A 22,651-nucleotide genomic window follows, 5' to 3' on the forward strand; every position below is an offset into this window, starting at 1 on the left:
AGGACAAGTCATAAAAGCATGTGAACTGAGAGAGACTGTGCTTAGACTCACCATTAAATGCAGCAATTGTTTAAAAACTTAGACCGACAATAGAACATTTCGGGGAGGACTGTTCTATCCCCGACATTGTTTGGAATTGTTAGTGCACAGTGGTAATTAAAAAGCCAACTCCAGTTTGAGTCGCTTTTATTAGTTTGCTGAAATTCCCTGCAGACAATGCATCCCCTTCTTGCCTGCTCCCCCAAGCCCCGCCCCTGGTACCTCCTTTCCACTTTGCAGATAAGGAAAGTAGGCTCTGGAGGGGCTCCGCAGGGGAAGTCACTAGGACAGACAGGAGGCAGAATCCAAAGCCAAGTGTATAGGGATGCCAAGGTCGCCTTCTTTCCATAGGTAGCTCAGTGGTAAAGCATCCACCTGCCAGTCCAGGAGAGGGCAGAAGAGGAGGGTTCAATTCCTGGATCAGGAAAATCCCCTGGAGAAGGAAATGGCAACCCACTCCAGTATTCTTGCCTGGGAAATCCCATGGACAGAGGAGCCAGGTGGGTTACAGTCCATGAGGTCGCAAAGAGTCCGAGGCAGCGACTGAGCCCGGAACCTCCTTCCACTCCGCCCCGCTGCTGCAGGCCTGAAAGCAGACTCCTTCCTTCCGGGGAGAAATGAACACCCCGGCCCATTCTCTCTTTGCTACCTTTGAGAGGGGTGCTCGGTGGAATCCTCTCAGGAACGCACGCTCTTCCTGGAAGGAGGACAAGCTTCAAGAACACAGACACCCAAGAGCTGGGTTCCAGTCCCAGCCCCACCTCGGCGTCTTTTCGAGGGTCCCCTGGAGGTGCTCCTGCGCGCGCCCCATTTCTTCCATGATTGTGCCACGAGGTCCCAGACAGGAGAGCAAGCGGTGAGTGGTGGCCCCGCGAGGGTCCGAGGGACCGACCGCCTCTGACCTGAGCGTCCGCATCTGCGTCCCCGCGTCCGCATCGTTCGTCTTCAAGGATTCTCCAGCCTGCCATCTGGAGGGAGAAAGCCGGACCCGGGGCGCCAGGCCAAGAAAAGCGTGGATGCCGGAGCCTCCCGGGAGCCAAGCAGCACCATGTGTCTGAGCATTATCATTTACACTGAGGAAGCGGGTATTTAGAAAACAGGGCTGGTCCCAAGCACGCCATCTGTGGCCAAGCTTTCCCGGCCCACCGCACCATATTGTGCAAGGCGCCGGCGGAAGGAAACAGCGGCCGTGGCGCGCAGTGTTTGTTTGGTTTGGGGCTTTTGTTGTTTTTTTTTGTTTGTTTTTCTAACAAATTCAAATGTGGCTTCCTCACTTCGCGAAGCAGTCTGAATGGCCCCGCAAGTCAGAGTCTCTAGAGGGAGAGAAGGACTGAGACAACACGGCGTGCTCCACCGGCTCGGGGAGGTAGAGAAGCGCCCGCCTCTGGCTCCCTGAGGTCTTGGTCTCTGTCGGGCTCTTGGCTGAGGACAACACGTGCATGTGTATATATATTCTGTGTGTACATCTAATTTCTGTAATCTTCACAACAGACTTAAGTGCTACATACTCTTGTTACTACTCCGTTAGGTAGACATGGAAAGGAGAACCCAGAGAGGGTAACTAACTCGCCCGTGGCCACACAGCTAGAGGTGGAGCCCAAGCCTGGAAACAGGTTTAATCTGCATCCACCCTGGCCGTCCTCTGGGGCTCTTCCAGCCCTAACATACACGGAGCTCGTTTCCAGGTCTTTCTGGCAGCTTCTACACCTCACTGGGTCACTCTCTTTCACGTGGTCCTGCTGTATTTTGCTCGGAACACTCACTGAATGTGCAGTCATCTTCCTGATGAATTTGTTGTCTTCTGTTGGCCTCACCAGACCAGCGGCCCCTGGCAGGCCAGACTGAAGTTTTCATCACTGTATTCCCTGTAAATGGGGGTTCAGGGGCCACCCCGTTACTCCAGATCTCTTTCCTCATCCAGGTCTGGGTACGCGTGCATGCTCAGTCGCTCAGTCATGTCCGACTCTTTGCAACCCTGTGGACTGTGGCCCGCCAGACTCCTCTGTCCATGGAATTTTCCAGGCAAGGATACTGGAGAGGGTTGCCATTTCCTATTCCAGGAGATCATCGTAACCAGGGGTCATCCAGGGATCCAACCTGGGTTTCTTTTGGCTCCTGCATTGCAGGTGGATTCTTCACCGCTGAGCCACCGTGGAAGCCCCTTTCTTACCTGTAAACTGAACATAATACCCATAACACACCTGGGCTTCCTCATCTATAAAATCAAATACCTGCCTTCAGGGCTGGGAGGGTTCTTGGTGTGGGGGAGGAGTTCAAGGGTGGGCGCCCGCCCTCACATAGCCCCTGAATGTCCACTCTCCAGGTCCTTGTCACCCTGCATTCACGTATGCTGTGTACCTGGCTGTCCCCCACCCCAGGTGGGGCAGAGCCGTGTCGAACCTTTTTGCTCCTCAGCACGTAATAGGTGCTCAAGAAACTACCACTGAATAATGGCTAAAGAGCCCTCATTCCCTCTTCCTTCCCTCAGCCTCAGTTTCCCCATCTGTAACATGGCCCACTGGTCTTTAAAGCTCTGTCAGGCTCTGGTACCGTCTGGCCCAGCTCCTCCAGCCCCACAAGAGCCCTGGGCAAGGGTGATGAGAAGACCTGTTAAATAATGCAGGTCCCAAGGGGCTGCCTCACCCTGCCCCCCCACCCCTCCCCACACTTGCCAGGCAGCCACCTCGGGAGGAGCCAGCCCATTAAAGCGCAATTATCTCACCACTGTTAAGTGGCTGCAGGAGAAATTGGGTCTGGAGAGTGGCAGGCAGGCTCTGCTTCTGGAGCACATGGTAAAATTTGGTGCAATTAGCAGCGAGGGAACACACATTACCACTATTATTATGTTTTCTTGGCACTCTGGCCCTGTTGCGGGCTGTCTCCTTTCTTTAATTTTTTTTTTTTTAAGGAAGGGGGAAAAAATTGCTATTTGGGAAATGAAGCAAAATAAAATGCCAAGAATTAAAAATGCAAATTCATCCAAGATGTTTTCTGCCCAAGACGGCAATGGCCACATGGCTCGATAACATTTTAAATGTTAAAAAATGGGTAATTTTCAGTAAAAATCAAATTTGCCAGAGCCCAAGTTTAAACGAATCCCATATAGCACTCGGGCACCCAGCCAATATTCATGAACAACGAGTCCCTTCAGAAGGTTATGTACTATTAAAATGAGGAGAAAACACAGACTTCACATATGCATTGCTGGTCTTTGGGAATCCGAAAAGCACGGGTGGCTGGGTGTGGATCCAGCTCGGTCTCGGAGATTTCCCTCCCTGCTCTCGGTTGTCCTATCTGTAAAATGGACATAAAGAGAACCTAACTTTGGGCTTTTTTTAAAAAAGAATATTTACTGTATCTTGATTAATTCATTGGCTGCTCTGGGTCTTATTTGTAGCACTCGGGATCTTCCTTGCAGCACGCAGGATCTTTTTTTTCCTTTTTTAAGTTGAGGCATTCCAACTCTCAGTTGCAGCATGTGGGATCTAGTTCCCTGACCAGGGATCGAACCCCAATCCCTGCATTGGGAATATAGCGTCTTAGCCCCAGGACCATCAGGGAAGCCCCTGGGCTTTTATTAAGAATAGTAAGACTGTAATAAACCTCAAATGAGATTTTCTTAATAAACGTTTGAGAAATGGAGTGTTCCTACCATATCAGTAAATAAGCATGCCACAGCCATCAGTGATTCCTGCCCTCCAAAAGTGAATTTCTGAGCCCTGAGGGCACCCAGGAAGGAGAACAATACCTGCGATCTGTCAGCCGTTAGGCCGCAGCCACTCCCTGCACTCGGGACGTGAAGAATTGCAAGATACTGGTCCCAGACAGCTGAGATACACACGAAAGGAATGATGTCACTGAGCCCAGACTCTTGCTTCTCCACATACAGAGAAAAACACTAAATTCCTTAACTTGAGATATCTGGTTTTCTTTAATTCACAAAAATACTTTTGATATTCAGTCTACCTGCCCCTTGTTGCAAATTTCTATATAACCTGACTCCTCCCCCCACCTCCTGGGAGCAGTTCTCTCAGGGTTACTTGAGATGGTTGGATGGCATCACCGACTCAATGGACATGAATCTGAGCAAGCTCCAGGAGTTGGGGAGGGACAGGGAGGCCTGGCCTGCTGCAGTCCATGGGGTCGCAAAGAGCTGGACATGAATAAGTGACTGAAAAACAGCAATGACAACTTGAGATGCTGCCTCCAAGGCTTAAGTCCTAAAAGTGTAAGTGAAAGTCGCTCAGTCATGCCCGACTCTTTGCGACCCCATAGACTATACAGTCCATGGAATTCTCCAGCCAGAATACTGGAGTGTGTAGCCTATCCCTTCTCCCAGGAGTGAAACTGGGGTCTCCCGCACTGCAGGCGGATTCTTTACCAACTGAGCTATGAGGGAAGCCCACTAAGTTCTAAACCTTTCTGCCAAATAAAACAGAGTTATCAACTTCTAGGTTGTGATTATGTGTTTTGAAGTCGACACCTTGAACAAATACCTTGCTAAGCAGAAGCTTCCAAGGACAGAGATAAGAAATCTGAGTTGCACTCCTGCCCAGCCTCGATGATCACACTCCCCAGGCAGGGGTCTGGATCCTAAGAGATAGTCTGTCAGTGCATTGAGAGACATAGGGGCTCACTGTGTCCAGTACCCAGCCCCATGGTTCAAAGGAGCCCCTTTAGCCAGAGGGACCAGGGCTTAAGACAAAGGCAAACGCCTCCCTCCCCATCTTCCTCATTATTTCCTGGCTCAGTTAGTTTCACCCACTGGGCAGGACGGTCTTACCAGTGGGCAGGCTTGGACTCCAATCCCCCACTGTCTCATACTGGCCATGGGATCTTGGTAAAAGCAGTAAATCTCCGCAGGCCTCAGTGTCCCCACCTGTAAAATGGGGGCCACAATGGACCCCACTGTCGGTGCTGTCATGAGGATGACCCACAAAGCTTTGAATCTCTGCTTGGCCCATGGTAAGTACTCAAGGTAGGAGGCTGTTTTAGTCACTGTGTTAATGTCCTTCCTCAAAGTAACTGCCGCCCTGCTGTCCCTTAGTCTAAGAGGAATCCTGCATCTAACCAAGATTCTCCCCCTTAGATGGCAAACTAGGAGGGGACCATCCCCCAGTTACTGGGTCCTGGTCAGGATCCAGGTGGAGACGGGACAGGTGCCTCTTCCACCTACCTCATGCCCGTATGCCAAGTTGCTTCAGTCGTGTCTGACTCTGTGATCCATGGACTGTAGCCTGCCAGGCTCCTCTGTCCGTGGGATTCTCCGGGCAAGGATACTAGAGTGGGTTGCCATGCCCTCCTCTGGGGATCTTCCCAACCCAGGGATCGAACCCACATCTCTTATGTCTCCTGCATTGGCAGGTTTTTTAGCCCAAAGTCAGAGTTGCCTCCTTCTCTGCCTGGAACCCACCGCGCATTACATCGAATCTTCCAGAGCCAAAACCAGCCCTAACCTCAGCCTTCAAGGTCTTGTTTGCTGTGCCCACCACTCTACCCTCCCTCTCCCATGACCCCCTGACCTCCCCTCCCCCACTTCCCACACCAACCCTGTGCCCCTTTGCCAGCACGCCAGTCACCACCACTGCCTCCCAGCCCTAGTCCTACATCCTTTGCTGGCGCTCTCTCCCCCAGGTACCAATAGGGCTCACCTTTCGCCGCCTCCAGGTCACCTCCTCCAAGAGGTTTCTCCTGCCCACCTGGTGAGACCACAGCCCTACCTGCTCACGCTGGTCAACAGTCGCCCATCATCTCAGAGATACTGGGGGTCCAGTTCCTTCCTCTCCCACTGTGGTGTGCGCTGGGAGGGCTGGGTCTTGGTCACTTAAGTTTCTTTGAGGACTGAAGGTGTTGGGGGAAAACAGAGTGACCTGCACCAAGGTGGGCAAGGGGACCTGCCTCATCTCATCAGATTGGGGAAACATGGGCGCAGAGAAGAAAAGGGACCTCTGAGACCACACGGTAGGTCAGGGTCAGCCTCCTAGTATTCAGTCTATGAGCTGATGCATCAGACAGACCAGGATGCAGGATTCACGGGGCACAACCACGAGACAGCTTGAATTTGCTTCCATACTACATGCTAAGTTGCTTCAGTCGTGTCCAACTCTTTGTGACCCCCATGGAGTGCAGCCCACCAGGCTCCTCTGTCCATGGGATTTCCCAAGCAAGAATACTAGAGCAGGCTGCCATTTCCTTCTCCAGAGGATCTTCTCCAGAGGATTGAACCCCTGTCTCATGTCTCCTGCATTGGCAGGTGGGTTCTTTACCACCAGCGCCACCTGGATTTTGCCTCCAGTCGCACCTTTAAGACGCATTCAACAGGAAAAGCACTTTCCCTGCTCCTGGACAATCCTCAGAAAGCTCCTGAAGTCCCAGTTCCCTCGGGCAAGGAAAGCGCGATTGTCGCTTTAAGTCACAAAATGCTGTGTCACTCGGGTTTTGTTGTTCATTTTTGTTTACTTGGCTGCCCCAGGTCTTAGTTGCGGCATGTGGGATCTTTAATTGTGTCAAGCGGGATTTAGTTCCCTAACCAGGGATCAAACCTGGCCCCCTGCATTGAGAGCGTGGGGTCTTAACCCCTGGACCACCAGGGTCCTCCATGTGGTGTGGGGAGGGCAGGATACAGCTCCTACCAGGCAGTCTTTCCCCCAAATCTCTCCCTTTATTCCCCCCCGAACTCTCAACCTTGAGTGAAGAGTTTTACCCACTCAGATCAATTTCCCTTTGAAAATGTGATCTTGTTCTAGAATGCCTTGGGAGAGTGATATCTGTTATCTACACTTCGATGCTTGTGTTGAAACTTCCAATTTAACAACTTGTCTCCTATTGGTTGGTGTGTTTTTTGAAGGGAAAAAAATTTTTTTCTTTTTGATGAAAAAGTTTATGACATAACTGGGCAGATAATTTTTGCAAATTTTCTGAAATTAAATAATACCTGATTCGACGGTAGAGGAAGGCATTGCCACCCACGTTAGTATTCTTAACTGGTGAATCCCATGGACAGAGGAGCCTGACGGCCTATAGCCCATGGGATCACAAAGAGACAGACACAATTAAAGCAGCTTAGCATGCATGTACATGATACGCTGGAGATGTGGTCTGAACTAGAGCATCCAAAAAGCTGCTCTGGTGTCCAGCTTGGAAGCATCTTCCCATGAATAGGAAGGCCGAGCTGCAAGGGGCTCCCTTCCACCCCTCTTCCCACCCGCAGGCCACTGGAGAGCTGCTGTGAAAACAGTGGCAATTCCTGGGTACCCTGGGCGGGAGTGTGGGTTTATACGCAGTTGCTTCCTGGGTGGTTACAATCACTCTCCTTTCACAGAGGAAACTAGAGCAGCAACAGCTTTCTCATGATCACATGACCATTTAGTGGAGGCATTCGGATTTGAACCCACAGCTCTGGGATCCCCGAGCCTGTGCTCTTTGCCCACGTCCTACTCCTCCTCTGCCTCGGAGGAGGAGGCCAGCAGTCCAAGAGCACCCTGAAATGAGATGCTTATTTTCTTGCAGATGTATCTAGGCCCGCCAGGTCTGGAGGTGACATCTCACTGGGAACACCGCAACGAGAAGGAGGAGGCGGGGGCAAGTGTGGCTGAACTTCCTTCTGCAGACCCCAAGGTGGGCACACCTGTTCAGTCTACCAGCCCTCTGGGCCTCTCGCTGGGCCCAGCTATGTGAATATCATGGGCAGACTGTGGTCCCACCCTACAGAAGCCACATTCTAGTGGTGGCGTGGGCAAGTGAACCAAGGATGCCAGTTGATGGGGGTTGCAGTATGGGGCCCTGCCAGGTCTGTGAGTTATCAGGGCAGCCTTCACAGTGTAGAGGCCTGAGCTGTTGTGAGGGAAAAGCAGAGCTGGGTTTGCAGATGGAGGAGGTGGGAAGGGCCTTCCAGCAGGGGCATAGTACTTCCAAACTTGTCCACCTGGGTCCCTCTGGGGGCAGAGGAAGGCAAACCTGGGGACATAGCTCAAAATGAACCACTGCCCCAGGAAAATACATCCGACTCCATTCTATAGCTGTGCTTGTCTTAATGTAAAAGCAGTACTTTACACGCTCTGAGCATCCAGGGTCTGCAAGTTGGCTGGGCCAGGTCAGGGTCTGCTTCTCTGAGCTAAGAGAACAGGAGCAGCTGGGGAGAAATGACGTAGTCACATCAGCAACTCAGAAAACAGACTTTTTAGCCCCAGTGTGTCCGGGGAGAGACTGGGACACAGAGACAGGGAAAGCAGTGAGAGGGCTGATGCTGGGGCTGAGTAAGGTCCCTCGGAATGGATCTAGGAGCCAGAGCCTTGGGAGTGGCGGGAGAAACAATCTGGGAACCCCTGACATCAAGGCACGCCGGCTGCTTCTCACTTCCTGTCCTCCTCCAGCTCCCAGCTCAGGCCCCACTTCCAGAGGTGTCTTCAGGGACTCCCAGCCAGGTAAGCGCTCCCAACCCTTCCCTGTATAGGCTTTCGTGGTCATGTGCCCCCCAGCACTCACCCAGGGGCCGTTTCACATCTATTCTGGGACTTCTCAGTGAAGATCTCTCCCCTACAAGATGGCAGGCTCCATTATTTGGCTGGTTGATTCGTTTGTAGATTGGCTGGTTTGCTGGCTGGTGGGTAATCTGGATGGTATGTTGGTTCATAGATTGGCTGGTTGGTTGATTGGTTGGTTGGTTGGAATGTCGGTATGTTGGTTTGTTGGCTGGTTGGTTGGTTGGTGGATTGGTTGGTTGGTATGTTGGTTGGCTGGCTGGCTGCTTGGTAATCTGGATGGTATGTTGGTTGGTTGGTTGGTTGGTTGGTAATTTGGTTGGTAGATTGGCGGGTTGGTTGGTTGGTTGGTTGGTTCTCTTTCACCATCTAGTAGAGCACCACGTACATAGTAGGCTTACAGTAGATATCTGTTGACTTCTCTCAAATCCCTATTATCTCACGTGATTCTTACAGTATCTCAGCACTCTCAGCACAGAGGAAGTGATAATTTCCAAGTTACAGATGTGCATGCTACGAATCCAGACAGACAGACCTTGAATGGAAACCAGCAAAGATGAGGCCGAGCCAGGCCCTGCGGAGCTCCGACTGTCAAGAGGCTCTCCTGCTGATGCATGAGAGGAAATCTTCATGGCACAGTCAAAGAAAACAACCAAAAAAAAAAAAAAAAAAAAGAGGGAAAATAGCATGTTTGTTCCTTATTACTAATCGTGCGGCCTTTGGGTTTTCTTACTCTGTATTTTTGGTCCACTGGTTTTACATAAGCACATTACCCTCACACCACTTTGCAAATTCGGTTAACTGGCCTGGCCCTCTGTCCTGCATCCTCACCACACACCGCTACCCTTGCAGCCTCAGTGCCAAGGAGTGAATTCACCTAGTCACTGATTTCCTCCTGCCCACAGGAGCTCCTGACCTCCTCTGCCAACTGGAAGCATGCCCCCTCAGCACTCGCCCTGGGCTCACGTGAAGTCAGCAGGCCTCACAGCGCGCGAACACAGTCCCCTTGGGCCACGACGTGGAGGTAGTGAGTGCTCCCAGCTGAGACCCTGCAGGAAGGGATACCAGCTCCCCTCCCCTGGGGATCTTGCTGGCTTCGGTGAACTCCTGTCTTTCCTCCTCCACCAACTAGTCTGATGGCCTCGAGCAAGTCACTGGCTCATGCCATCTTCGTGCGAATAATGAGAGCCCCCCCAGCATCACATAGCAAGGACGCCAGGGAGCAGTTTCCCACAGAACCGGGCATGTGGTGGTGGTAACAGCCATCACTTTCTAGGGCTGATGGAGCTCCGGATGCTTCTCTAAGAGCTGTCCATTCCTTTTCTCGCAAGATCCATGCCATGTTCTCACATGCTCGGCTCTAACGCCTCCGTCTCTGCTTTTCAGAGAAAGAAACTGAGACGCACAATAACTTGCCCAGGATTCCATCGCTGGCGAACGAGGGATCAAGCTGGCGTTGGTGTCCAGGTTCACGGCCGCTGCGCTGCGGGCCCAGAAGAGACAGACCCGGTGCACGGCCACTGTCCTTACGCCTTTAGTGTGGTCCGGGTAGCTGTCAGTCATGCTCTGATGCTCTGAGTGGGGTTTTGATGCGGGCGTTCGACTCTCTCCATGAGGGATGAGAGCCTTTCCCTGGCACGCCGCCTTGTAAGCTGAGCTTACAAAATCAACCTTAAGAACACTGTTTCCCGAAGTGGAAACGATCAACAAAGACCTCCAGTGACGCGCTGCCTCAGCCCGGTCCCTGCCAAGCCCAGCCACCCAGCTCGCGAGCACACACGCTCACTGTTGCAACTTGCCCTCCGGTTCCCCTCCCCTCTGCCCATTAGAGGAGGGGAGGCTAATCCTGGGCCCTTTCTTCCCAGCACGCGGGCTCAAGGAGGGGAGGGTTCACTAACTCCAGCCGGTTCCAAGATAAACAGAAAGCTCCCGCCCCTCCGTCTCCCACCGCCTGTGAGACTGAGACATGCTTTCTCTGTCGCATTGCGTGTGTGCATGCGTGCACGTGTGTGTGTGCGAATGCAAGTGAGTCTTGTGTGTTTGTGTATGTACGTTTATGAGAGCGGGAGTGTGGCTCAGTGTGCATTATTCATATGTGTGTGTGTGTGTGCATGTATGTCGTGTGAGTGTGTAGGTGAGAAGGTCAGTGGTGGGGCAGGGTTTGGAGCACCCCACCTGGAACATCAGTGCTAAGGATCAGGAGCCCAGGGGTAAACCCAGACACCCTGAAGAAATGCTCTCCCCAGGGAAATCCCCTCTCCTCCTCTTCTTGTTTCCATCTGTCCCCAAGTCCTTGGGGTCGAAAACCCTGAGCCCCTCCCAGCTTCTTTGTGCTGGATGGGCGGAGATACTGGAGAATAAATTTCTGCATGAGGATGAAGACTGTGCCCTAGGTCCAGCAGCTGAACTGGCCCAGCAGCTGATCCGGTCCAGCAAACCCCTCAGGGGTCAGTCGCATCACTCAGTGTCAGAGCCTGCAGGAGCGCGTGCAGTCAAGCTGGCCCATTTTACAGACAAGGACACTGAGCGGAAGATGAAAAGAAAACCCAGCCCAGACTCAGGTCCTGCCAAGTGCCCAGATACCTGCCATCCCCCTGAGCCCTGAGTCAGTCCTCTAAGACCAGAGTCCACTGTGCAGAGGAAGAAACCTAGACTCAAAGAGTTGGTTACTTGCCTTTAAGGTCACAGAGCCGAGAGGTGACCGATGGGAAGCCAGGTCCCTTGAATGCAGGCCTGTCTGTGCCTTGCTCCCGGTGCCAGGGAGGCCTGGGCGGGGGAAGGGAGAGGTCAATGCTCTTCACCCAGCTTCCTGCAGCTCAAGACTTTCCCTTCCATTGGTGGTACAGTGGGTGTTCTGACTTGGGGCCTGGGGGTGGGGGGGAGAGCACATGCTTTTGCACAGTGGCTTTTGTATAGGTTGGCTGTCCATGCAGAGCCACCCTGGGCATTGAAGCCTGCTGTCCCATCTCCGCCGATGGCCCCTTGGCTGAAGGTCCCAGTCAGTCGAAGCCAAGGACTGGGGAAAAGCAGTGGGGGAAAGCAAGTCCCCATGTGCAGCCCTGGGCCGGCTTCTCACGACCCCGTGTCCCTGGCTGCTCTTCCAGCCCCAGTTCCTGGCAAAATCCCCTCTGGAAGGCCCGTGTGCATGGAGCACGGAGCCCTTTGAAGAACAGGGGACCGCACAGAGGAAAGAGCACACCAGGCTGACGGTGGGGTGTGGGTCCTTCTCTAGGATGGTCCCTGGGTCACATCCTCGCTTCTCAGGCCCTGCTGTGCTCCAGCCCTCTGCCTCTCTCTCTCCTTCTTTATCCCTTCCGCTCTGTCTTAGCATTTCTCTCTCTCTGACTTTTCTCTTCCCTTGGTTTCTCTCTGCCTCTGTTTCTGGCTTCATCCCCATCTAACTCCACCTTTACCTCCCTTCTGAATCAGGAGCTCTCATCTGCTCCTTTCTTGGTCTCTACCACCATTGTTTTTCTTGTTCAGTTGCTAAGTCATATCCAACTCTTTGTGACCCCATGGACTGCAGCACGCCAGGCTCCCCTGTCCTTCACCACCATCTCCCGGAGCTTGCACAAACTCATGTCCTTTGAGTCCGTGATCACATCCAACCATCTCATCCTCCATTGCCCCCTTCTCCTCTCGCCTTTAGTATTTCCCAGCATCAGGGTCTTTTCCGATGAGTCAGCTCTTCACATCAGGTGGCCAAAGTATTGGAGCTTCAGCTTCAGCATCAGTCCTTCCAATGGATATTTAGGGTTGACTTCCTTTAGGATTGACTGGTTTGATCTCCTTGATGTCCACGGGACACTCAAAAAGCCTCTTCAGCACATTGTTCAAAAGCATCAATTCTACCACTATTAGATGGGCTCAAGTTCAAATCCAGGCTCAATCACTTCCTAGCTATTTGACTAAAGGTGAATCATTTTACCTGAGGGCCTCTGTGTCCTAATCTGTAAGATGGAGATAGTCACACCAGTCTCCCTGGATTCTTAGGAGGGCTCGAGAAGAAACAGAGCAAACATACCAAAGAAACAGGAGGCAGTTACAGCAGAGGAAGGTCGAGGCTGGTGAGGGGGTCCAGGCTGAGATTAGCAAGGCTTTCCCTCTGCTTGGAGTCCCGTCTCTGGCTCTGCCTCTGGCCTCCTCTGGCTTCCCCCTCATCACCTGTGCCTTCACTCTGGGCGGGGGGGGGGGGGGGGGGGGATCCATAAATGCCAGGCCATTGTCCTTTTGCTCATTGTCCTTGCCCCCAAGACAGAGCGATGCCTGGAACCCATTCAGCATAAAGTTAAGCCAGTGGAGATTTCTCGAAGAACTCCTTTGTCCCATGGAAGGAGCCGCTTCTTTACATCTTTACAGTTGGGAAAACTAACTTAGGCTGTTGACAGCCAGCCTAAGAAAGGGAGCAGGGGTGTGCAGACTCCACACTCCTCCTGGGACGAAGGATCAAGACTGCTTTCACATCCTGCTGTGCTGTGAGCTGGCGCTTACTAGTGAGTGAATGGATAGCAACAACAAATAAATAGCATCATAGTATCAATATTTTGATAAAGGAGTATCCAAACAAGATTTTTTCCAGTTCCTATCAAAAAATATTATGAAGATTTTTTTCAATTGTTGTTACAAAAAAAATCTCACGCTATACTTATTGTGTCAACAACTACCCTAAGCACAGAAAGGTTAAGTAAGTCTCCCAGAAACAGACAGCTAACAAGGCGCAGAGCTGGGATTCAGTGCATACATGGAGAGTATGTACGCTACATTCGAATCTTCAGGTTTCCAAAGTTCAATGATGTGAACATGCGTTCTCATGTCCAATCGCATAACTTAGCTCATCTGTCTAGTGTACTTTTCAAGGCACTGAACTGTAAGATTAAAACCGTTCTAGTTTTTGTGTTTGTTTGTTATGTAGTATTTGTGTGAAAGTATTATCAACCTGTTACAGTGCAGTACTATAGAGCCAATTATGTTGGCTGGGTACCTAGGCAAACTTTGCTGGACTTAAAAACAAATTGGACTTATGAATGTGCTCCCAGAATGGAACTCATCTGTTTTTAGGGGGCTTACTGTGCAATCATACAGTATATAAAATATATAAAGCATATATCTAATTTTATATATTAACATATATAAGAACACATAGAGCGTATATCCAATCATTGATATTTTATATATAATATATGTGCTTCCCTGTGGCTCAGATGGTCTCTCTGCAATGCGGGAGACCAGGGCTCAGTCCCTGGGTTGGGAAGATCCCCTGGAGGAGGGCATGGCAACCCACTCCAGTATTCTTGCCTGGAGAATCCCATGGACAGAGGAGCCCAGCGGGCCACAGTCCATGAGGTCACAGAGAATGGGACATGACTGAGAGACTAAGCGCACATACAATATATAATCTCCATATAATTTATAAACATACATACACTGCTATATGAACATATATCACTTTATAACTATGTATATATAAGATACATAAAACATACAAAAATTTGCAAATGAGAATATCAAAGCGGTATAAACTGGCTGGAAATGCCCACTTGGAAAGTAGTGAGCACCCCATCATGGGAAGTGTGCAGACAGAGGCTAGAGGACTGCCTATTGGAGCTGCTTGAAATGGGAGCCTTGTCCAGGCAAGGCAGGAATAGGGAGCTGTGTGCTCAGTGATGCTTGACACTCCATCCGGGCAGTTGGCCTGCGGGGGTGGGCCAGGAGGTGCCCCTTGAATGATGGGTGGGTCTGAGCCCGGAGCAGATGGAAGAGTGGAGAAAAGGCCAGGAGCCTCAGGAGCTGCCAGCCTGGTCTTTTAGTTCCTAATCAGGGGCTTCAGGCCACCAGGGAACCCAGAGGGCGAGGGGATAGTCAACCTTGCTGTGGCATTCGCCCTGCAAAGGGAGAAACTGTTGACTGCAACACCAGCCAGGAGCCCTCCACCCCACGGGGAACCCCACCCAAGCTCCCTGAGACTGTGACACCAGCCAGGAGCCCTCCGCCCCACGGGGAACCCCACCCAAGCTCCCTGAGACCTTGACACCAGCCAGGAGCCCTCTGCCCCACGGGGAACCCCACCCAAGCTCCCTGAGACCTTGACACCAGCCAGGAGCCCTCCACCCCACGGGGAACCCCACCCAAGCTCCCTGAGACTGTGACACCAGCTGGGAGCCCTCTGCCCCACGGGGAACCCCACCCAAGCTCCCTGAGACCTTGACACCAGCCAGGAGCCCTCTGCCCCACGGGGAACCCCACCCAAGCTCCCTGAGACCGTGACACCAGCCGGGAGCCCTCCGCCCCACGGGGAACCCCACCCAAGCTCCCTGAGACCGTGACACCAGCCGGGAGCCCTCCACCCCATGGGGAACCCCACCTAAGCTCCCTGCTCACCATGCCAGCAGCAGAGAACGAGTTCATCTCCACGGAGTCAGCCGAACACAGATCAGGGGACAGGGGACAGAAAATGAAGCTGACAGCACATAGGGCAGGCTCTGCTGGGAACCAGGGCTTGTGGGAACTGCTGCTTCCTCATTCTCTCTGTCTGGGGAGTCAGAGTCAGAAATTCCTGGTTCTGAACTCCAGCCTTGCACCCATTGGTCTGAGTGAGGCCCTTGCTCTGTCTGAGCCTTACTTTTCTCCTCTGTAAAATGGGATAACACTAAGCCCTACCTCGCCGGGTCCTTGAGAATGTTCAAGGAAATGCCGATGAGATGAGACCCGCTCGGAGCCTGACACTATGGGTGCCCAGCAGATGTGAGCTTTCTTCCCTGGCTCCTGTGTGAGCCCGAGAAGAGGCGTGAGGTCCCTGAATTATGGTGGTCCCCAAGTGGACTAGAATCAGACGTGGTTCTGATCCTAGACCAGCCTCTGTCTGCCTCGCAAAGTCAAGTGGCTTCAATCAGGGCCTTTCCCCTCCCTGGGCTTCCCTTTGCCTTCGGAGGCTCAGACCTCAGAACTTCCCACGAGCAGCCCCATCAGGAGGCATCTATGGTAAAAGAAGAATTCTTTGGAATCAGTCCTCACGAAGCAGGACAGGGGAGCTGACTCCCAAAGATATCTGAGACTCACTGCCCGACAGGATGCCCTGCCTGGTGATATTTCATACCCATGAGGCAAGGGGCATTGGGCTTATCCCATTAAAGAAGGGGAGGCAGAGGCCCAGGGAGGCTGTTTCACCCCCCAGGTGGTTGGGAACACCCTTCTCTTGGCTTCCAGCTCTGCATTTCCCAACCCCTTTCTCCCTTTCCCAAAAAGATAAATCAAATCTTCATCAGAAGGTCATGACTCAGACACTTCTTTCATCTCCAGCCATAGGGCAGGGTCTCGCCACCTCTCAGATCCATCAGGTCAGCTGTGCAGCCTCATCCCAGAAGTCCTGTGGCCACAGCCTTCACTCCTCTCTGGGTGTTTCTGAGAGAGACAGAAGAAGACAGGGCTCCTGTAACACTGGCGTCTTCCCTCCCTTGTCTCCTATCAGAAATAAAAGTCCTTACTCGTTTTTGTAAAATGGAACCAAGGCTGGGAGCCACAGCTTAATGGGGAGGGGGAGGGCAGGAAGCAGCCTATTTTTTTCGAGTGGGGGAGGGTCCCAAAGATGTGAGCACTGTGAAACCACCCTCTGTCTCCCCCCAGATCAGGTCCTTATTTGAGGAGCTTTTGACTGTGATCATGGCTCCATTTGCATAAGAAGTTCTTGGGAGGGAAGAAGGACTTGTCACATTTCTCCCACAAGAGTATGTTCACACCAAGAACAAGGGATACGCAACAGTGGCCTTTGCCGTCACCAGAAGTGGCAGCTGAGTTGAAGAATTCCTTCCCCTAGGCACATTTCCCCCGGTCTCCCGATGAACCGACTTCTCTCTAGGGAATGTGGAACTCACTGTCACCAGCACAGCCTGCCCGTGCCCGCCCTCCATGCTCAGCACTCCAGTTAAAATCACGTCCCGTCTCTGCTACAGGTTTATGAGGCCCTGTTTCAAGGATGACAGGCTCCTCTCCGGGTGAGAACAGGAGAGCCAGGGCCAAACTGTTACAAAACAAGCCTCTTGGAGGGAAGCCGGCGGGGGGGTGGGGAGGGAGACCCACAGTCAAACTAGGACAGTGTTTCCCAGGAGAAGCCAAGCAAGACTCCACATGATTTCAATCAAGGAAGGACACCCGCCTGTTAGCCACTCCACCTCCCAACCAGAGCCAGACACATCCAGATGTCTGCATAACATCCTGTCTCCCCCAGGTGCCTGCCTCTTCCCAAGGTTGGCCTTGCCTTGCCCCTGCGGGGCACACCTGAAATGCACTCCAGCCCTTGCTGCTCTCCAAGGCCGGTCATAATTGCTCAAAGCACTCACACAGGGGTGCAGTTTACAGGGTAGTTTATAGCTCTCACAGCGTCATCCATGAAGTAATGAAACAGCACAGGCCCTGAGCTGCTCCCAGGCTGCCGCTCCTGGGGGGACGTTTCAGGGTGTTACACAGGAAGTGGCATGGTGGCCCTGTTTAAACCCAGTGGGGGGATGTGTTTCCAGATGGAACTCCCAGCAGGAAATGAAGTAAAAACCCCTCCCAGTCAAGGAAGGGTTTAGAAGCTACTGCCACCAGCACAGCAGGAGGAAGCTCTCCAGGCCTAGGGGACAGGGCCCTCAGCTCCCAGAGGCAGGGAGCTACAGCAGCACCCAGCCTCCCCAGCCTCCATGCTGAGACACTGCTGTGTGTGAGGGGGTAGGGAATGAAAAATGAGGTTCAAGGCCAGACCCATGCCATTGGCTTGAGGCCAGGGCCACAGAGCTGATCCTGATGGACTCAGTGCAGTTTCCCCAACCTCTTAGGGTTAGCAGGTCTTGATGAGGACAGACAGAAGCTCTCTGCAGAGTCCCCTAAACCCATTCAGAGCCCATCATAACTGCAAGAAGTTCTCATTCTGGACTATGGAGTTTGGTCATGGTCCACCCATCCTTGAGACATTCTTGTTAAACCCCCAGATTGAGAGCCCACTCAGTATTATTGTCCAGACAGGCAGCCCCTCAGAGAATTCCAGTGGCATGGCCTCTGCAGTGTGGCTTGGTGTCCACCTTTCTATTTGAACACCCGGACACTGCTACTCAAAGAAGGTCCTCCAACTGGAGGGAATGTGGGCTGAGTCCTTTCTCTGCTTCACTGCCTGCCCTCAACAGGCCCCATCCCATCTATGGACCACATTGTCTGTGCCTGGTCCAGAGAAGCTCTGCCAAATGATGTCTGAGGCTGCTTTCTAATGGAAAACCTCCAGAACTCTGCCCTCTGAATTCAGCTGCAGGAAGAGATGGTTTCAAACCTCTGGCTCAGAGTAACACACAGGGATAAGACAAGCTCAGGGCAAGGCAGATTCAGTCCTTTATCTCCAAGCAAAGGCATGGGTTTTCTTGGACCATAAAGCTGAGCACCAAAGAACTGATGCTTTCAAACTGTGGTGCTGCAGAAGATTTTTGAGGGCCCGTTTAACAGCAAGAAAATCAAATCAGTCAATCCTAAAGGAAATCAACCCTGAATATTCAAAGGACTGATGCTGAAGCTGGAGCTCCAATACTTTGGCCACCTGATGGGAGAACTGACTCACTGGAAAAGACCCTGATCCTGGGAAAGATTGAGAGCAGGAGAAGAAGGGAAAACAGAGGATGAGATGGTTGGATGGCATCACTGACTCAATGGACATGAGTTTGACCAAACTCCAGGAGATGGTGAGTGTGCTCCAGTCCATGGTGTCGCAAAGAGTCAGATATGACTTAGCAACTGAATATCAACAAAGGCACAGGCCAGGTCTCCCAAGAAGCTGCTCTCATTTTACACCTCCGGCTGTGGACACTGAAAGGAGTGTCTGTTTTCTGCTTTGTCGTGACCTCCCGTCCCCTCCCTGTCTGTCGCTCCCTCTTCTTGACTTTCGTCCATCAGAACTTCCCCCAGAATGGCCCTGGGAGCACTCCCTCCCCTCCAAGATGAGCATGGAGGATGAACTCAAAGATCATGGAGGATGTCAACAGGGGTCCAGTGGAGCCCAGAGCTTTTAGACCGGAGCCCCTTGACCTGGGGCCTGGCGACAGCTCCAGAAGGGACAAAAGTCCCCATGTGTGACTGTGCCCACATGCATCTTCCTGGAGGGCTTGAGTCAAGTTCTAAAAGTGTTCCGTGACCCAGAAAAGCCTCAAAGTCAAAGCAGAATAAAAGGAGGAGAAAGTTGGGAGTGTTCGTACATCTGTTAGTCAGCCCATCATTCCGTTCTACCTCTGGAGGGCCTGCTGAGTGCCCAGGCTCTGTGCTGGGTGCTGAACATTCCACGGAGATTAAAAGCCATGTTTGTGGTGCTTACAGGCTCCTATGGGGACAAGTATTAATCAAAAGCATACAAACAAGTGTAGAATGGCAACTCTGCCCAGAAGCGGTCCACCACAGAGCCCAGGAACTGGTGAGCAGCCTGCTATGATGGAGGCAGATTCAGGAGACTGAAGACAGAGAAATACCAGGATGATGCCAGACCTGAAACCAGAAACCAGAGCCTAGAGTAGCCAGCTCTGAGCCTGGCCTCTAGATGGCTTAGTGTAAGGAGAGAACAAAGGACTATGACAAGGCTGTATGTTGTCTCCCCGCTTATTTAACCTCTATGCAGAATACATCATGTGACATGCCAGGCTGGAGGAGTTACAAGCTGGAATCAAGATTGCCAGGAGAAATATCAACCTCAGATATGCAGATGATACGACTTAAATGGCAGAAAGTGAAGGGGACTAAAGCCCCTCTCGATGAGGGTTAAAGAGGAGTGTGACAAAACTTGCTTAAAACTCGGCATTCCAAAAACGAAGATCATGGATTCCAGTCCCATCACTTCATGGCAAATAGAAAGGGAAAACGTGGAAGCAGTGACAGATTTTATTTTCTTGGCTTCCCAAATCACTGCAGACAGTAACTGAAGCCACTCATTGGAAGGAAAACTATGACAAACCTAGACAGCATATTAAAAAGCAGAGACATCATTTTGCTGACCAAAGCCCAGATAGTCAAAGCTATGATTTTTCCAGTAGTCATTTAGGGATGTGAGAGTTGGACCATAAAGAAGGCTGAGCACCGAAGAATTGATGCTTTTGAACTGTGCTGCTGGAAAAGACTCTTGAGAGTCCCTTGGACCGAAAGGAGATCAAACCAGTCCATCCTAAAGGAAATCAACCCTTTAGGTGAGAGCTACACCAGCCTCTCATCTGAACTTCAGATAACATACTGCTTCTCAGGAAGCTCCACTGGACTGTCCACAAGTGCCTCAAACTCAGTATGGTGAACTAAACTTGTCACCTCATCCCCACCCATTCCAATCTACCCTCTTTCCCTGATTCAGTAAAAGTCCCACCTTCCAGCCAACCAGGATCACCTCTCAGTGGGCAGTCAAGACCTGCAGTCTTACCCTCTAACCTCAGACTCCACGCTCACCCCTCTTTCCATCACAGGATAGAATATTCACAGGAAGGACTGATGCTGAAGCTGAAGCTCCAGTACTTTGGCCACCAGTTGCAAAGAGCTGACTGATTGGGAAAGATACTGATGTTGGGAAAGACTGAAGGCAAAAGGAGAAGGGGGCGGGAGAGGATGAGATGGTTAGGTAGCATTACCAATGTAATGGATATGAATTTGAGAAAATTCTGGGAGATAATGAAGGATGAGGAGCCTGGTATACTGCAGTCCATGGGGTCGCAAAGGGTTGGACACCACTTAGCGACTGAACAACAGGGAAGAAAAAGAGAGAGGGGACAGGCAGAGAACTACCTGGAACATCATGGAAAGTAACACTACGAGGGCAGGGGTGAGTGGCTCCACTTGGCAGATGATAGCACTGAGGCCTGGGAAGTTTAAGCATCTGGAAAATGTCACGTGGGGTCCTGTTGCCATTTCACAGGGATCTCCAACTTCCAGGTACCCCCATAGTAGGACCTGGGAGAAACCCCACCCATCTAAATGAAACACTCATCACCCAACCTCATAACCTGCTCCTCCAGGCAAATGCTGTGTCTGTAAGCTTCTCAGAGGCAGGGATTTCCCAGCAAAGTGTTAAGCACAAGATAGACAACAGGGAGCTGCCTAGATGAAGAAAATCATTGTGGAAAGGAGGGTGGCTGTGGTCCCATTGGTGACACCCAGGGCCTCCCTCTTCACCTGAGGGCTGGAGATGACACAGGAGACAAGAGATTAGGTTCTGAATCTCAAACCAAACCCAGCCCCCAAACCACAGGATGGGAAATCAGTTCAGAGACATACAAATTCACAGTCAAGAGGTGGATGTTAAAACCCATAGCTGAGTTCATGTAGCTGTTTTCAAAGGATAGAGCCTGAAAGCATGGCTTTTTTCATTCAGAAAATATGGCTGCCATCAATTTCTGGATAGTGATTGACCATTAGAACCACAGAATGCCAGTGCATTGCTCTCCTCACATGAAATGAGCAAACTCTTATGATTTGGAGAGAGGACCAAAAGCTCTAAGTATGACATGTGAGAGTTGGACCATAAAGAAAGCTGAGTACTGAAGAATTGATGTTTTTGAACTATGATGTTAGAGAAGACTTGAGAGTCCCTTGGACTGCAAGGAGATCAAACCAGTCAATCCTAAAGGAAATCAGTCCTGAATATTCATGGAAGGGCTGATGCTGAAGCTCCAATACTTTGGCCACCTCATGCGAAGAACTGACTCCTTGAAAAAGACCCTGATGCTGGGAAAGACTGAAGGCAGGAGGAGAGGGGAATGACAGAGGGTGAGATGGTAGGATGGCATCACCGACTCAGTGGACATGGGTTTGAGCAAGCCCTGGGAGCTGGTGATGGACAGGGAAACCTGGCGTGCTGCAGTCCATGGGGTCGCAAAGAGTCAGACAGGACTGAGCGACTGAACTAAACTGACTGAAGTATGACGTGTACAAAGAGCCATGCTCTGCCAAGATGCCTGTGGAACCCATAGTCAGTAAACACCTAGAGGGTATCAGGAGGGGCTCCAAGGAAAGACCTCCTCTAAAGGATTAAAGCCCAGCGGTCTATGAGCTAGAACTCTTCCTCCCCATCCTGCCCACTTCCTCATCCATCCCCCAGCCCATGAAGCCAGGCATGCAGGGTGGATTTTGTCCCCATCTCTCACCTGCTCCCTCTTCTCCATCACCATCTTCTCCCTGCTGCAGGAGCATCCTTCCAGGCCTCCCTGCCCCTAGGCCCACCCCTCTGCTCCAGGCTCCCTCTGTCTACTACAGATGCAGATCTGAGCTCAGCACTCCTAGCTCAAAGGCCGCCAAAGCCTCCTTGGTGCCTTCAAGATGAAGCCTGTGGCATCTCACCCAAGATTGGGATTCCTGCAGCGATGTCCCAGCTGCTCTCAGCTCCACCAGCTGCTCATCTGAACTTCAGAAAATGTGCTGCTTCTTGGGAAGCCCCACCGGACCGTCCACAAGTACCTCGAACTCAATATGGCCAGACTAAACTTGTCACCTCAGCCCCACCCACCCCAAACTGCCCTCTTCCCCTGGTTCAGGAAAAGGTTCCCACCTTCCAGCTGACCAGGACCACCTCCCAGTGGGCAGGTCGAGACCTGCAATCTCACCCTCTGACCTCCGGCCCCACACTCACCCCTCTCTCCATCAGCCCAGCTCCCATCACTTCCCGCAGCCCCACAGCCTCTCATGTGACTTTCATACCCACCACTGACCCACTTCTTCCCCACAGCAATGCCAGCTGCTGTTAGAAATAAAAGCCGTGATTTCAGAGGTCTAACATAATAGAACTTTATACTTCCCACGTAGCTAAGGGGCCGGGGCCAGGGCTCCTGGTTACAGCAGGTGCTTTTTCTGTAGATGATGACTCAGGGGCCCATGTTCCTTCCGTTCTGTGCCTCTGCCAGCCCCCAGGACTCAGACTTCTCTGTTTGGAGACAGTGAAGGAGCCCTCTGAGGCTTAGAGGCCAGGTTTATCTCCAGCATCCCAACCCGTGATGGATTGAGAGCCCATCACCAGGCTACTCCTGGATGCAGGGGCTTCTGGGAAATGTAGCTCTTCCATAAACAGCCTCATCTGAGCCCTAACACCACACAGTGGGAGAAGGAGCTTGAGTTTTTTGGTCCTCGACCATCTCATACCCCACCCCCACCCCCGTGTA

The sequence above is a fragment of the Capra hircus genome, chromosome 21 (assembly GCF_001704415.2).
Source record: "Capra hircus breed San Clemente chromosome 21, ASM170441v1, whole genome shotgun sequence".
Taxonomy (NCBI): domain Eukaryota; kingdom Metazoa; phylum Chordata; class Mammalia; order Artiodactyla; family Bovidae; genus Capra; species Capra hircus.